The 14,822-nt window shown below is 28.2% G+C and overlaps 1 protein-coding gene across 13 annotated transcripts in view; it reads right to left on the bottom strand.

Annotated features, from left to right (window-relative positions):
- Window positions 1–5,201: 5,201 nt before the first annotated feature.
- The window catches only part of LOC129959554 (uncharacterized), a 132,051-nt gene continuing 122,430 nt past the window's right edge, over window positions 5,202–14,822 (bottom strand). For all 13 annotated transcript variants that reach the window (XM_056072451.1, XM_056072449.1, XM_056072452.1 and 10 more), the window contains 3 exons: window positions 14,536–14,756; window positions 10,034–10,089; window positions 5,202–7,488 (listed from right to left, as the gene is read on the bottom strand). The gene's annotated coding sequence lies outside the window, so the exon portion shown is untranslated. The remainder of the gene's footprint in view (window positions 7,489–10,033; window positions 10,090–14,535; window positions 14,757–14,822) is intronic.

The raw sequence follows: 14,822 nt of genomic DNA, 5'->3' as shown, positions 1-14,822 counted from the left end.
TTATGTTACTGGAGTCAATAAAAGCTCCGATGAATTAAGAATTTTAAATTTTTTCATAGGTCCTTTCAATTACCCTTTGTAATCCGTTTACAGGTTTATCCTTTTGCATTAACCTTTGAATCTTATTTAACAAATTGTTTTGAGACATGAATATATTTACACTTAGCACTTAGATCTCTCCTCTCAGGAACCATTCAAGGCAGTGCATCATTTTGGCGTTTTATTTAATTATTTTATTAAATTTTGAGTGATAAAAATATGTAGATTAATTTTCTGGGAAAATTCATATATATTAATTTTTCGGAGCAATGAACAAGGCTCTTATTAATAATAATAAGATAAATGTATGTACAAGATCTCATAAATGAAAGATCAAATAAAATTTTTACAAAAATTAGCACCATTCCATTATTACCAATAAGCCCGACCGGAAATGCAGCTATGGAAAACTAAAAACCGTCACCCGCGCCAAGTTTTCTTGCCAAAGGTCCAAATCCCAGTAAACCTATGACAGCAACAGGGGTAGGGAATGATTTACCGAGCGCAAAAGTTCCGAATCCCAAAAAAGAAGTATTCGTTCGCTCTTTTGTTAGCGGCAAAAAAGAAGTATTCGTTCGCTCTTTGTTAGCGGCATTTTCTACTTTAAATGTATATAGTATTATGTGTTTAAATGTATATAGTATGTGTTACTTTATATATGTGTAGTCATCGTCCATGTATTGTTATATGTGTGTGTGTGCAAAATAAATAAGAAAAGAGACAAGAAAGCATCTTTCCTTGGCTTAAATACACACAACCAGCTACAAATAGAATTCATAAAATTTAAAATATTTTTTAAAAATATTTATCATGAATGCGTGTTGAAACAATGTTTCTTTTGTCTAACTAATGCATTGCATAAAAATGCTGAAGAATCCTAGAAATCCATTACTTAGCTCCCTCAAATACGTATAAGATCAATCATGCATCATTCTTCATAATGTAAAGAATTATATTTTTTTTCGTCATCAAAACATTAATTATATGAAAATTTTAAAGTGAACTCAAATGGTGATGAAAATTCACTTTAAAAAATTAAGTAAAAGAATGTTTTCTTCAAAGGAAAATTTAAATTTATTTTTTATATAATGACTGTTTAAGAAAAGGTTAATGCATTTATTAAAAATGTAGTTGAAGCATTCAAATTCAAATTTCGCATTTAACATATTTTTGAAATATTACCTCCTGCCATATATTTATAATATTTAATTGTTAAAAGTAAAAACAAATTGATCATTTTTATTTATAAGAAATAACTTTTTTTAAAAAAAAAAGGTCCTTTCCTTTTAAAATAGATATCCACTTACAGAGTTGAATAAGTTTAGAGGTTATATCTGTAGAGAGATAACTAACTCTTTGTCTTTTTCTTTGCTTGTAAATTTTTAATTAGGTATATAAATTCTCATTTTTCATGAAATATGTGATTTAAAATTATATATTAGAAAGATTAAATCAGCACTTTAATACATCAATGGGGTTCATTTAAACTGACAATAATCATTTTATTTTGATCGTTAAAAATTCCGAATATTTATGATAATTGAACACTGCTTGTCTTGCATTCAGATACAGGGAAAAAAAAATTGTTTTGTTTTGTTTTTCCGTTAAAGATAATATTTCCAAATTATAAAAATTGTTATACATTTATTTAATTTGCATTGTGGTCTCTATATTGAAAGTATTTTCTGCAATTGAAATAATTACTAACTATTTTAAGACAGAGATTTTCAAAAGCATCAATGTTGTATAGATTTGTAATTATAAAGATTCATATCCTTCAAAATCTCATATCTACTTTGAAAAAGGAGAGACATTTCCATTTGTCATATATTTCTAAGTGATAGTTATCAAATTTAGGAATAGATTTAGCAGAAATGCTGATCAGATTTGGAGAAAAAAAAAAAAAAATTCGAAAATTTTCATCACAATATCAGATCAGATCTGGTTTTGACTTCAATTTTGTTTTGCAGCTAAATTTTTTCTCTCTTGCACCAAAAACTATATACGTATTCATACAGAAATGCTTGGCTAACCTTCATAGACACGAGTGCATTTACTGGGAGGTTATGTATTGCTCACGGTATAAATTGAATGGATCTCTCCAATCAAGTGATGCAAACATAGAGTTGATGGATTGCTAAAGACGCAAAATAAAATTACCGTTCTTAGAAAATTTAATCTTTTTTTCACAAGTAGATTGTTTTGTTGATAATAAATCATTACTGAAACTTTTTCTGCGTATTTAATTTTTAGCAAATTAGCATTCAATACATCACCTTACAGATTGCAACAAATATGCACATGTGGCGCCATCTATATGTAGTCAGGAATACAACATATCACTCTAGGAAATCGCTCATCAGAAGAATGAATATTGTAGATTTTAGGATTTTTTAAAATATGAACAGCATTTTGAAGATTTTGGTCATTCGCACAGTAGTTATAGTAACCTATAGGACTTTTTGTGGAAATTTAAGAATGCAACAAGATGTAATGGAGGTACTGGAGAAATTGTGCAGAATTCCACACTTTGGGTGGTAAATGCATGTTAGATTGTTTATATGGCAAACCTACAATTTTAAAATAACTTGGAGTAATAAATAAATCTTTAATCTGCATATATGAACAAGCTTCGTTTTCAAAGTATAATAATCTCAAAACAAGAGGGGGGGAGTAATTCTTTTCAGGGAATGTTAACCGGAAATGGAAACCGACCGGACCAAATTCCGGGAAGCAAAAGGTTGCTCGGCAGAGCGCCAAAAGATGTATCCTTTCTCTCAAATCCTCCTTGAGTCACGACTCATGTTGGGCACACTTGTTTCGATAAGAAACAAGAGACTAGTTCCCTGCATTTGTATCTCAGCTCTATAGTTTCGAAAAGGAAACGATGAAATAAATTATATGTAAAAGCACCATTCTTCCCTTAAACGACAGCTTATAATTTCATTCTTTTTCTGCATGTATGAAAGTGGTTTCACTTTTTATTTTTAATTTATTTCTATAATACATATCTAAATGTTAATTATTCAGATTAATGTTTTCACATTTAAATGGAGAGCTTTCGGGAAGAATATTCTCTATCCTAGGAATTGGTATTTTTTACTGCATAGCGTTTCAGTTTGCTGAATAATTCGAAACTAATTTTTTTTTTATCGGAAGGCAATTTTATTCATTTTGAACTGTTGGTTGAAAAATAAATAAAAGGATGAGAAAATATTTCTTTTCTTTTTTTAATGTTTCTCTTAAATACCTCAAATTTACTTTTTCATCTACCATAATTTATCTTCATCATGCATTGGATAAAAACATACAATTCGTGAAAGGAAAAACACCAAGGCTATAAAATGCCTGTTATTTTTATTGTACAAGTATTCTCCGATCTTTCATTTATGAAAGGAATAGAGAAATGAGATTTAAAACAGAGAAAAGTAGTGTGCAAATTCATTTGCATACAAAGAGAAATCAGACTCCACCCCACCATCTCTAGAGAGATTTATGCATTGAAATGGAAAATTACTTAGCAAAATTGCTTCATAAAGGTTTCTTAAAAATGGGGAAATTCGGTGTCAAGATAAATTTTTTCTTTGCGTTATAAAAAAAAAAGACGAAGAGAAACAGAGAGAGTTTTGAAAGGAAATAGTAAGAAAGATTATTTCAATGCAACATTTTAATGTTAGATAGCGACATAAACGTGAGACAACATGCAAATTCATAAAAAATATTTTTCGTCAATTTTCTTTTCTTTGAAAATGAGAAGTGTAAGAAAATAATAAATATATGAGGATGTCTGAAGATGAAAAGCTAAAAATGCCTCATTATGAAATTTTCTAGTTTAGGATAAATAGCCAAAATCATTCTTCTTTCAGTATGAGCTACATTTAGCAACTGAATGTCAAAAAAATTATATTTTAATTGCGGAAGGCATTTAAAATTAGAATACATTTTCTAAGTTGTAATAGAATTTGTTATGAAATAAATGTTTAGAGGTTAACTAAACTGATTTTTTTTTTTTAATTCTATATTTCAGCGTCAGGTATTTAGATTAAAAATAATTTATGGCCGTGTAGCTGAATTCTTATTATCATTTGAATATCCACTTCAACTTAAAAATAATCCTTTAATCATTATTCCATTTTTAACAGAAATATACTGCATGAAAGAATTTCCTTCAATACAAGTTTTAAAGCTGGCTTATTACATTTAAACCATGTGATGTATAATGTTAAAATTCATTCATTGTTAATAAAAAAAAAGATTATTTAAAATAAAACAATAAATAATTCTGAAATATTATGCCACAACGTTTTGGATTAGATCTTTCTACATTTTAATTAATAAAAAATTGAGCTAGATTTTGGAATTTTTCTGAGGTAATTAAATAAAACAAATATTTGTAGCCACATTACTGGATTCATTTGCATTTTAAGCCAACATTTGGCAGTTTTTCACCATGAAAATTATTTATTCATTAAGTTTAAAAAAGTCTAACTTCCTTTCATTAGTGGTGGTACATTATGTGGAAAATCATTATGTTGCCATACTTTTCTCAGGGTAATTAAATAGCGGCTTGTTTTAAAATAGAATTTTTTAAAAATTAATCCAAAACATCACTTAATTTGAATAAGTACATGTTTTGTTTCAAATATTTATTTGAACAGGAATACTCAGTAATTATTTTATTAAAAAAAAAAACTTAAATGGAATTGTAAACATAATTGCTTTTAAGACAACAATCCAATTAACTATATAAATATATCTTGCTAACAGATGAAGATCAACCATGCCCGAACCGGGACTCGAACCCAGGCCGCCCAGATCACGGGGAAAACGCGCTACACCTATGCCAGGACGCCTGCTTGCTAATTATAAAAATATTAAGTAGAATTACTATTAGTTAAGAATTAAGGTGGTAATAATACAGCAAGAATATTTAAGAAAAAAAAATTTTAAATAAAGCATAAATTATATTTTCTTATTAACAAATGATGACAACATGTTAAGAAAGGTGAGCAACTATGGTAAATCAAAAATATCTGATTTTTAAGTAGGTTGAGCAACAATAACAAAAGATTAGAACAATAACAAAAGACTTATTTTCTATTTAATGCCGTCACCATACAATTCTAAAAACAGGCGCCTTGTCAATAAAGGATTTTGCACGATTGCCTTTTAAAAGATTTTATTGTACATTTAATACAGTTACAATGTATTTAATACAGATATACAATAATGTGCTTACTATATGTACATCAATAAATTAAAACATGCATAAATGTTACACAATTTATTTGTTATACTTTGAATGTATTATTTAAGTACACAAATTTTATATACTTAAATAATACATAGCTTAGTATATCAATAATGAAATATGCAATATTGTTCACCTTATATGACACTGACACAGAAACATTCAGTTTTTCTCATCAAAATAAAATAATGCAGACAAATATGATTAATTGATATAAGGTTGTTAGGTTACCAAATGTTTTAATTTCTGCTTTGGAACCAACAGTTTGCAAATGCTAAAGATCAAATGAGTCCATTGAAGATTCACCATACATGGGGGTCTGCTGCATGCAATAATAAATGACGACAGTCAGACATTCTCACATAGGTGTGGCATACAAGTCTAGAGGAAAAGTGAAATCAGTATGTGGTTCTTATCATCTGATACAGTTCATAAGTAGGAACCTCCATCACAAAAAAGGCTGTTGTGTCTTTAAAATGCAGCTTTATTTTAACTAAATTGTGCTATATCAATTTACTTAAATTAATAATTGTCTGGTATTTTAATTTATATGAATTTTAGCTGGAAAGAAAAAAAAAATCCTGAATTTGTTTACATAGTTTTTAATTGAGATAAAATTATATTTTCCATTCCATAAAATCAGTTAAAATATCTGGTTTTATTCTATAAAAATAATATAACATTTTTCTTGAATTAAAGTTTTTTGAAAAGCAACATATTTCACATATATGTTATTACTTCCGAGTTAATATTCCGAAAACAGAATATTTTAAAATATGTCACAGGAATCCTATATATATTTTTAAATTATCATTATTATCTCACTATTTGGAAGTTACTTCATTGCCGTTTTTGTTGACGAATTTTTTTATAAATCAAACACGTTTGCCAAGCAGGCATGTAGAAAATTCATATTAAATCTAAAAAAAATTATTGAAAATATTGCAGGCTTAATGAAATAAAACTATTAATGCTCATCACCCAGTACTACTACCTAATTAATTAACAGCTATAATGTAATGGTACATTTAACATATTGGTCGAAATTCCATAAAAAGTTGTTTAAATTTAAAACAATTTTATTTATATTTATTTAAAAGTAGGCCTTATTTTGATATGATGTAAGATTTGCTAACATGGGGCCTTCTCATCCATTGTTTGTCAAAACACTACAGGAAATTACTGCAATTTTCTGCATGTGTTCTAATTCCCACCAACTATTCTCCTTTGAACATTTCAGAGAAAGGGACACATGAAATCAACACTGTCATTTGTGCGTTGAGCTGCATCACAACATTTCTTCTTTCTGCAAAATATTGTTTTTATTGAAATGCCATGTCGCCAGATTTGCTTACAACATCATCATCTTTTTCTCATCTTTCCTCATATCTCAGGAATGATTATTTAATATAAATTACTATTCTTTGAGAGATCAAATGAAGTACATTTCCTTTTTCATATGCTCTTCTTTGTAGATTATTTCAAAATAATCAATATATAGAAAAAATGAAAAAAGTATTAATCTTTCAGTATGAAAGGAAAATTGCTGGTTTTCTTTCTTTTTAAAGTGGCTTACAAATATTTTCAACTGTTTTTTTTTTAATTAATTCCAATGCTGTTTATACAGTTCAGAAGGGTCCATCTCCCGTTTAACAAGATTTAATGAATCTTGAACTGTAACTGTATTTAAATTTACTTTTGGCATTACAATCGCATCCTTTAAAATTCTTCAATTAATGAAAATTTGGTAAATGCAGACAAACTCTCAAGGAATTATTTCATCATACTATGGCTGTAGCCATCATTCTAAAGAATATCAGAAGGAAATGCAGTCCACACTGACACAGATTTTGCTGCTCCTTCATTTCACACATTTTAGTCATGATGAGAAGTTTTTATTCTAGCCCGCTTTCTAACTCATAAAACTCTCAAGGAATTTATTTCACCTCAATACTCTGTAGCCATCATCCTAAAGAATATCAGAAGGAAATGCAGTCTACTCTGGCACAGATTTTGCTGCTCTTTCATTTCACCCATTTTGGTCATGATGAGAAGTTTTTATTCTAGCCCACTTTCAAGCTCCTACTCCCTTATCTTCAACTTTTCCTCTGCCTGAAGACTTACATGTTGTAAATCGATGTTTAAAAATGAGAGTCTTTCATTTTGAAATTCAGATGAGAAATCAAATAATACAGTTCCTGAAAAGAAAAAATAATAAATAAATAAATGAGCATTTGTGCACTAAAGCTCACTCACTCATATTCATCACCATTTTCAGGAAAATCAGACTTCATCTGACTAAACATCAGTTTCAGATTACTACAGCAATACTTTCAAAATTTCTTTTTTCGACATTTTACCAACGATTTTTGAGACATGATGAGAGAAAATATGTATCCGAATAGGTAAAGAGCATCAAAAGTAATGATTTTCTAAATCATACAATTAAAAAAGATGCTATCGAAGGAAAAAAACAACAGTAGATGACTAACTTATATCACAAGATTCCTGCCTCATTTATATTTCTACACATTAAGTTCTATTGAAGTTCCGCAAAACAAAAGACGTATAGTGCAGAGAGAAAAAAAAATACTGCGTATATTCAGAGGTCAAAAAATAATTGCAATCTGCTTCATAAATATCTACATTTACAATGTCTATAATAAAGATAAAAAAACAAATAATTTTTGTTCTACATATTCATTATGGGAAATTAAGGAAAAGTAAATGAACAACAAGAAATAAAAGAATAAATAAGAAAAATAAAAGCATTTGAAATTGGTTTGCAATCAAAATGACCGTTTCTGTCTTTCTATGATAATTTATTTACATTAAATCCAAAGTAGATTTTTGCTTACCAGCCAATTGATGTGGCACTTCTTTTATAATACATTTTTCAGGGATATGATTTTTATTTCCACTGATAATTTTCATACTGCCAAATATTTTCTCAATACACCATTTATTACCATGAAATATTTTAATATATAAAATGCTTAATTTATCCAACATCAAACTCATACTTTTTTTAATGAAATAATGTTTTGTTTATGTTAATGGTTTAATGTTAAAAGTAATAATGTTTTGTTTCAATTTACAATTACAGATTTGTAGTTTCACTTTAATTTTACATATCGGCATCCTTTTTATTTAAACATTTTAATTAAGGAAAAAAAGGAGGAAAAACTTTTATTCTTCACAAAATGCATTATTTGAAAAATTCTTGCAGTTAGTTCTTTTAACAGATATTTTTAACATTTTTCTTGATATGTTTTTAGAAACTGTTTCTATTTCAGGCTATTTCATTCAGTTTCTTTAAAGTGTCAAGTTCCAATATCCACTGGATATTTGGATACTGGAATATGATGACTTACTATTATTATTTCCATTATTATATCCATTAGTATTTTCTCATCTTTTTTTTTTTTTCCTGCTCAATTTAGTTATTCACAGATATTTAGTGCAAAATATTTTATACTAAAATGCTTTATTAATGGCACGAACAGAAACATATATACAATTTTACATAAATTTCAATTTTTATAAATTTTTTTTCTCAAATCATGTGTAACAAATAAAATAAACCTATTATTGAAGATAGGAAATATTTCAAAATATACACGGGAAAAAAAAAAAAAAACCTAAGAATAATAAGATAATTTTTTTCAGAGGAATAAAACCAATCCAATTCTTCACGACATAAATTTAATGAAACACTAATCATACACAAATCCTTTTTACAGTATTCCAACAAATAAAGAACTAATGTGCATTTAAAGACAGTATAAGAGTATATGAATACACTCTTAAGTATTTTTATGAATATATCACTCTGTATATGAATTTTATACTGCATAAAAATAAAGATTGAAAGTTTGTATAAAAATAAATACGAGACACAAAATAACAAAGAAATACTTTAGCTTGAAACGGACTAGATATGAAACTATGTAGAATTGTCATATGGAGAAAATTTGGGTCTCATAAAATAACCTACAGAAAAATAAATAATGAGCAATCACTACACATAAGAATTAATTAAGGCAAAGTTAAATTCTGATTTTTTACATTCTTACGAAGTTTTTTTTAAATTTTTGTTAAAAAATTTCGATAAAATGAGCACTAAGAATAAATAGAAAGAACAAAATAATAGGAAACATACTGTTTGAAAGAGATTTCAGGAGAGTAAAGATTTTGAATAAATATTACTGATGGTGAAACATTCTGAATTTTTACAATTCTTACAAACTTTTTTTATTTTTGTTCAAAAATTGGTAAAAAATAAGCAGTAAGAATAAACAGAGAGAACAAAATTATAGGAAACATTCAGTTTGAAGATTTCAGGAGAGTAAAGATTTTTAATAAATGTTAATGTCAATGAAAAATTTTAATTAAAAATGGTAAGAAATCATTAAAAATAATAAGACTGCTTCTCCAAAATATAATCAATAAGTGAGAAGGAGAATCATTTTTATTTCTAAAGCGGTATTAAAAAGAAAACAATGGAAGGAGACTATAAACTGAATAATAACTATTCCGAAAAAAAAATTACAGAAAGGAAATTTCTATTGCTTCAGAGTATTGCATCTGATAAATTGAGACAGAAATAACAGGAAATCTAATGTAAAATTCAAATAATTGTTTCTTAGATTTGGCTTAAGAACATATTTAAAAATAAATACATTGTCATTAAAAAATAAAAAAAACCTTAAAAATGACGAACAACAACGAAAATATACAGACCTGATAATAATGAGGATTATTTTTTTCTCATCTGGGTTAAACATCATATCATATGCCTACAAAGAGAATTATCAGCAGTTTAAAAATAGTTTTTCCAGTATTTCCAAAGAAGGAAAAAACATTTTTGTGCATAAAAGACCATTAAAAAAATTAAGTAAAACATTGGAAATGTATATGTTTTCGACAATGTATGAAACGCTGGCATTCTATACAATACTTAAGATATTTTATGGAATGCAAGGCATTTACATGCAAATTATGAAATATGAGACTTACTATGTACTTTCTTTAGAATTGAATGTAATACCTAGGCATTCTATAAAATGACAAATACTATTCAGGGAAAGTATATAAAAGAGTATGTGAAAAGCTTATTATTCAGTTTTGAAACAAATGGGGAACAAAATACTCACATTATCATCATTACGCATACTATAGAAAGTATGAATATTCTGAAGGTACTTTGTGCATCATTGGTTTCGTTAAATTCATGCAACATATATGGACAATGGAAATCTCTTTGCTAAGCATATAATCATCATATCTCATAAATCCTTCATTGGTTAAAATTTCATTCATATTTTTTGAAAACAGGCCCTTTTTTCTTCTATCGAAGATGTATTTGCCGATTTGCAATTTGGCATTCTATAGAATGCCTAGGAAATGTGTGAAATGTTTTGTAATTTCATACATTGACAGTAATATTTTATTTATATATATTAATGATATTTAAACTCTAATTTCAATTTAATTAATTTCCAAGATTTTATCTTAATTTAGCCCATAGTAAGTTCATTCTCTTATTTCTTGATCCAATTCCACCTTCTCTATTTAATTAATTCAAGAGAAGCTTTATAAAATTGCTGAATCGACCAAACGCCGACACATTCTCACGATCCGCGTGGAGGGGTAGAAAACTGTCCAGTAAGCACATTCTTTTTAAAAGATCCCTGTGTTTCCCTTACTTGTGATTGACATGCGTCAGAAATCCCCATCAGAATCTTTTTAATATATTAGCACTATGAAGAAATATTTTCCCTATCAATTTCTCAGGTTATATAAGACCAGGGATAAAATGTTCAAGAACTTTTCCCTCGCTCCTCTCTGTGTCGTTCTGTGTACTCATCGCTTGTACATAAGCCTGCTTCTTCAAAATGAAATAAAACGACGTCGCGAAATCGAAAGTCTTTTCACTGTCTTCAAGACTGCATCCTGCTTCATATAAAATAATGCTAACATATTTAAGAGTCAACAAGGATAGTTGCCTGTGAAAAATTGTCAAATGAACTGAAAGAATTAAAATTAAATCCACAGGTGAGACATCGTCGTTGCATTGCGCCTCCGCAGCTTGCTCCAAAGATGACTGCTTCGGTCCAGGTTCGCCCAGCTGCGATGTTTCCTCCGCCGTCCCCTTCGGCTGCATCCGGCCACATCGTTTCACGCAAACCGCAGTCCAGGGTCCGATCCAGTTCCCGTCCCTGCTGCTCAACACTACTCCTGCCGCAACCTGAGATCTCATCCAACGCTCCTGCTCTGCTGTGCTATAAATACCCTTGTGTTTGTGCTCCATATCGTCATGTGCGTGCGCCTTATATCTTCAAGGAGTTGGAGCTCCTTGTCATCAAAAATTTTCTGGCTCCTTACCTGCGCTGAATAATCCCGATCTCGACGTCATTTCCTTGTTATATCATCACCACAATATAATACTCGCCTGCTTTACTCGCCAATGGTCTCCAGTGCCAAATTGAATCAACCAGATTTCGAAAATATCACTTGTTTCTTATATTATCATCTCAAAATATAAAAATAGCTTTCCGTCACCTGCCGTAGTCTCCAGTTCCAGTGCTCAAAATTGCATTTTGTGATTAATTAAAAAAGTGATTATTCTTCAAAAAGTGATCAGTGTTTAAAAAAAAAATCATCCATCAGCTGACTCAATGAGTGAAATTCAAAATTTGTATTTTGTACTTTTGATTTGATTTTATTTTAAATTGCATTTTTCTATTATAATATAATTGCAAAAATCTTTTTATATTATTATTCAAAATAACAGTAAAATAATAAATAAAGTAACATACCAAGATTCTTATATACTTAATAATTAATGGCACATGATAATTAGACAAATGTAGTGAATACCTCGGGGGAAATTTTTGCACCTCTGACAGTTATTGGAGCTGCCCTCTATTATCACTGTGTCCAAATACTTGTTTTTTACAAAATACAAATATTTTTTATATTACATATTTTTTCCCCAAATATTATAAGAGTACTTTGAGTCTTGTGTTTGTTACATTCATTCACAAGTGTTTTGTTTGATATTTTTGAATTTTGCAATTATTATTATCATTTCCAAATGATTTATTTGAAATGAATTAATCTTCCATTTATTTACATCTTCAAAGTTTTATATGAAATCATTCAATTTTACAAGTAATATTTTCATATTCAAAATTTTCATTAGATATTTTTGAATCTTATATTTATGGTTTCAGTTTCAAGTGTTTAATATGAAATATTTCAATTCTGCAACTATTATTTTCATATCCAAGTTTTTTACCAAAAGTTTTGAATCTTGTGTTATTATTTACAGCTAAAATATTTTATTTAAAATCATAACTATACTGATATTTCATTTGGGTGAAATCATAACAATATTGATATTATATTTAATACTTTATTTCTAATTTAATAATTTTGTTGAGTCAGACTTCCTAGCATATAAGAATAATATCAAACCTGTCAGATTATTTTCAACAAATTAAGTGAACTACAGAATAATAACAATACATTCGTGCTCTAAATCCTTTTAAAATTTTAATATTTTGTTATTACTGTTGATTAGTAAGGTTTTTATATAATATTTTCACAAATATAATTTATGGTCTTCTTTATACTTTTAATATAATATGATGAATGGGATTTCTCTATTGATGTGAAGGTAAGGGAAACTTGGGTATCACTTTTAATATGCCTTTAAATTTTAATTTTTCTTACTTGAACACCACTGTAAGGCACGGCTGTGTGTCAAGCACCCTGATGTACTTCCAAGTCTTATGGTGGTGGTGGGGGGGGGGAGATTCTAATGATATTTAAACTCTAATTTCAATTTAATTAATTTCCAAGATTTTATCTTCATTTAGCCCATATTCTTTTACTGAAACAAGTCGCTGAAAAAGCTGACTGCTGGGAAGACAAAAAAAAAAAAAAAAAAAAAAAGAGAGAGAGAGAGAGAGAGAGAATGAGGGAATGGAAGTTTGAAGACATTGAGGAGTTTTTAGTTCGATGGCTAAAACATGCCAGTTAGCAAATTATGTCAATTTCTGCTGCTTCTCAAAGAAAAAGTCATAGAAATTTGTGAGGAGTTAAGCATTAAAGGTTTTGGCGACAGCATTGCTTGGTTGGTAGGTTTTAAAAGCAGACATTGGCTTTCTTTTAAAACGATTTGTGGAGAAGCAGCAACTGTTGATGGTGATGCTACAGAAGACTGGAAGAACAATGTTCTCAGTTACATTTTATTTAGGTTTGATGCATCAAATGTTTTTAATCTTGATTGAATTGGTTTATTTTATTGTCTTTTGCCTGATAAAATTCTCCCATTTAGGGATGAAAAGTGCATTTCTGGAAAAGCAAGCATATAAAGTTTAGCACTTCTGCTTGGAGCCAATATGAATGGAAATGAGAAATCTCATTTGAATAGGTAAAAGGTTTGGAATGTAATCAAAGAACAATTCATATAAAAAAGTTAGGACGTTTTCTCAAGAGTTCAAATTAACTTTATAGAAAATTTTGTTAAATTACACACAATCAGCTGAAAAGAAAGAATTAATTAAATTAAAATTCGGAGCTCATGAAAGTAAACATGAAATTCACAAAATAAGAAAATTCAAGGGGAGGGAGAAGGTCTAAGGAAAAAGTCCAAATAAAATTCAATTTAACTATCTAACTATGGTAATAATCATATGTTACTAATAAAACAATCTTCTAATTCAAGAAAAGAAATTTTTTTTAAATAGTAAAACAAACAAAAAAATAGCCTTTAATAACATTATGAGAAGATTTTGACTAGAAATAAAATTATTATTTCATTCTATATATACCTTGAACAATCAAAAAGGCATAAATAGAATGAAATAATAATCATGCACAAATCATGTTTTCAGTATTCCAACACTAAAAAACTTTCATGAGCATTAAAAAAATAATAATAACTGAATAGATATTAATTTAAATGTAAGAAATCTGACACAAATTTAATCTTAAATATAATATAAGAAATAATTAAGACATAAAATGAGTATTTTGCTTTGTTACAAACTTTCTATTTCTGCTCAAAATTTGGCTAAAATGTGCTGCAAAAATTAACAGAAAAAGCAAAATAATGTCAAACATTCTGTTTCAAAGAGATCTAAGGCAAGAAAAAGGCTTGAATAAAAATAAAATTTACTGACAATTAAAAATTTTATAACAAATTGGTGTGAGATAGAAAGAAAAAAAATTACCTTTGCAGGGTTCCATTGCATATCCGAATCATAATTACATTTTCTTTGGAAAATTATGTTAAAGTTAAACAGAATACATTGACAAGAGATAAATACATTGAACATTAACACATATCAGAAAAAAAGCCACCAAAAAGAAAATTGCTTTGTTTCAGAGTGCACCAGATAATTATAATAGTCCTTTTTCATCTGGGCTCATCAGCATAAAAAATTCTTGATGCCTAAAAAGAAAAACAGCAATAATGTAAAACTAGTTTTTGCAATATTTATAAAAAACGAAAGAAAAA

Source organism: Argiope bruennichi, chromosome X1, assembly GCF_947563725.1.
Source record: "Argiope bruennichi chromosome X1, qqArgBrue1.1, whole genome shotgun sequence".
Classification (NCBI taxonomy): Eukaryota; Metazoa; Arthropoda; class Arachnida; order Araneae; family Araneidae; genus Argiope; species Argiope bruennichi.
This window is presented reverse-complemented; position numbering and strand designations above follow the sequence as displayed.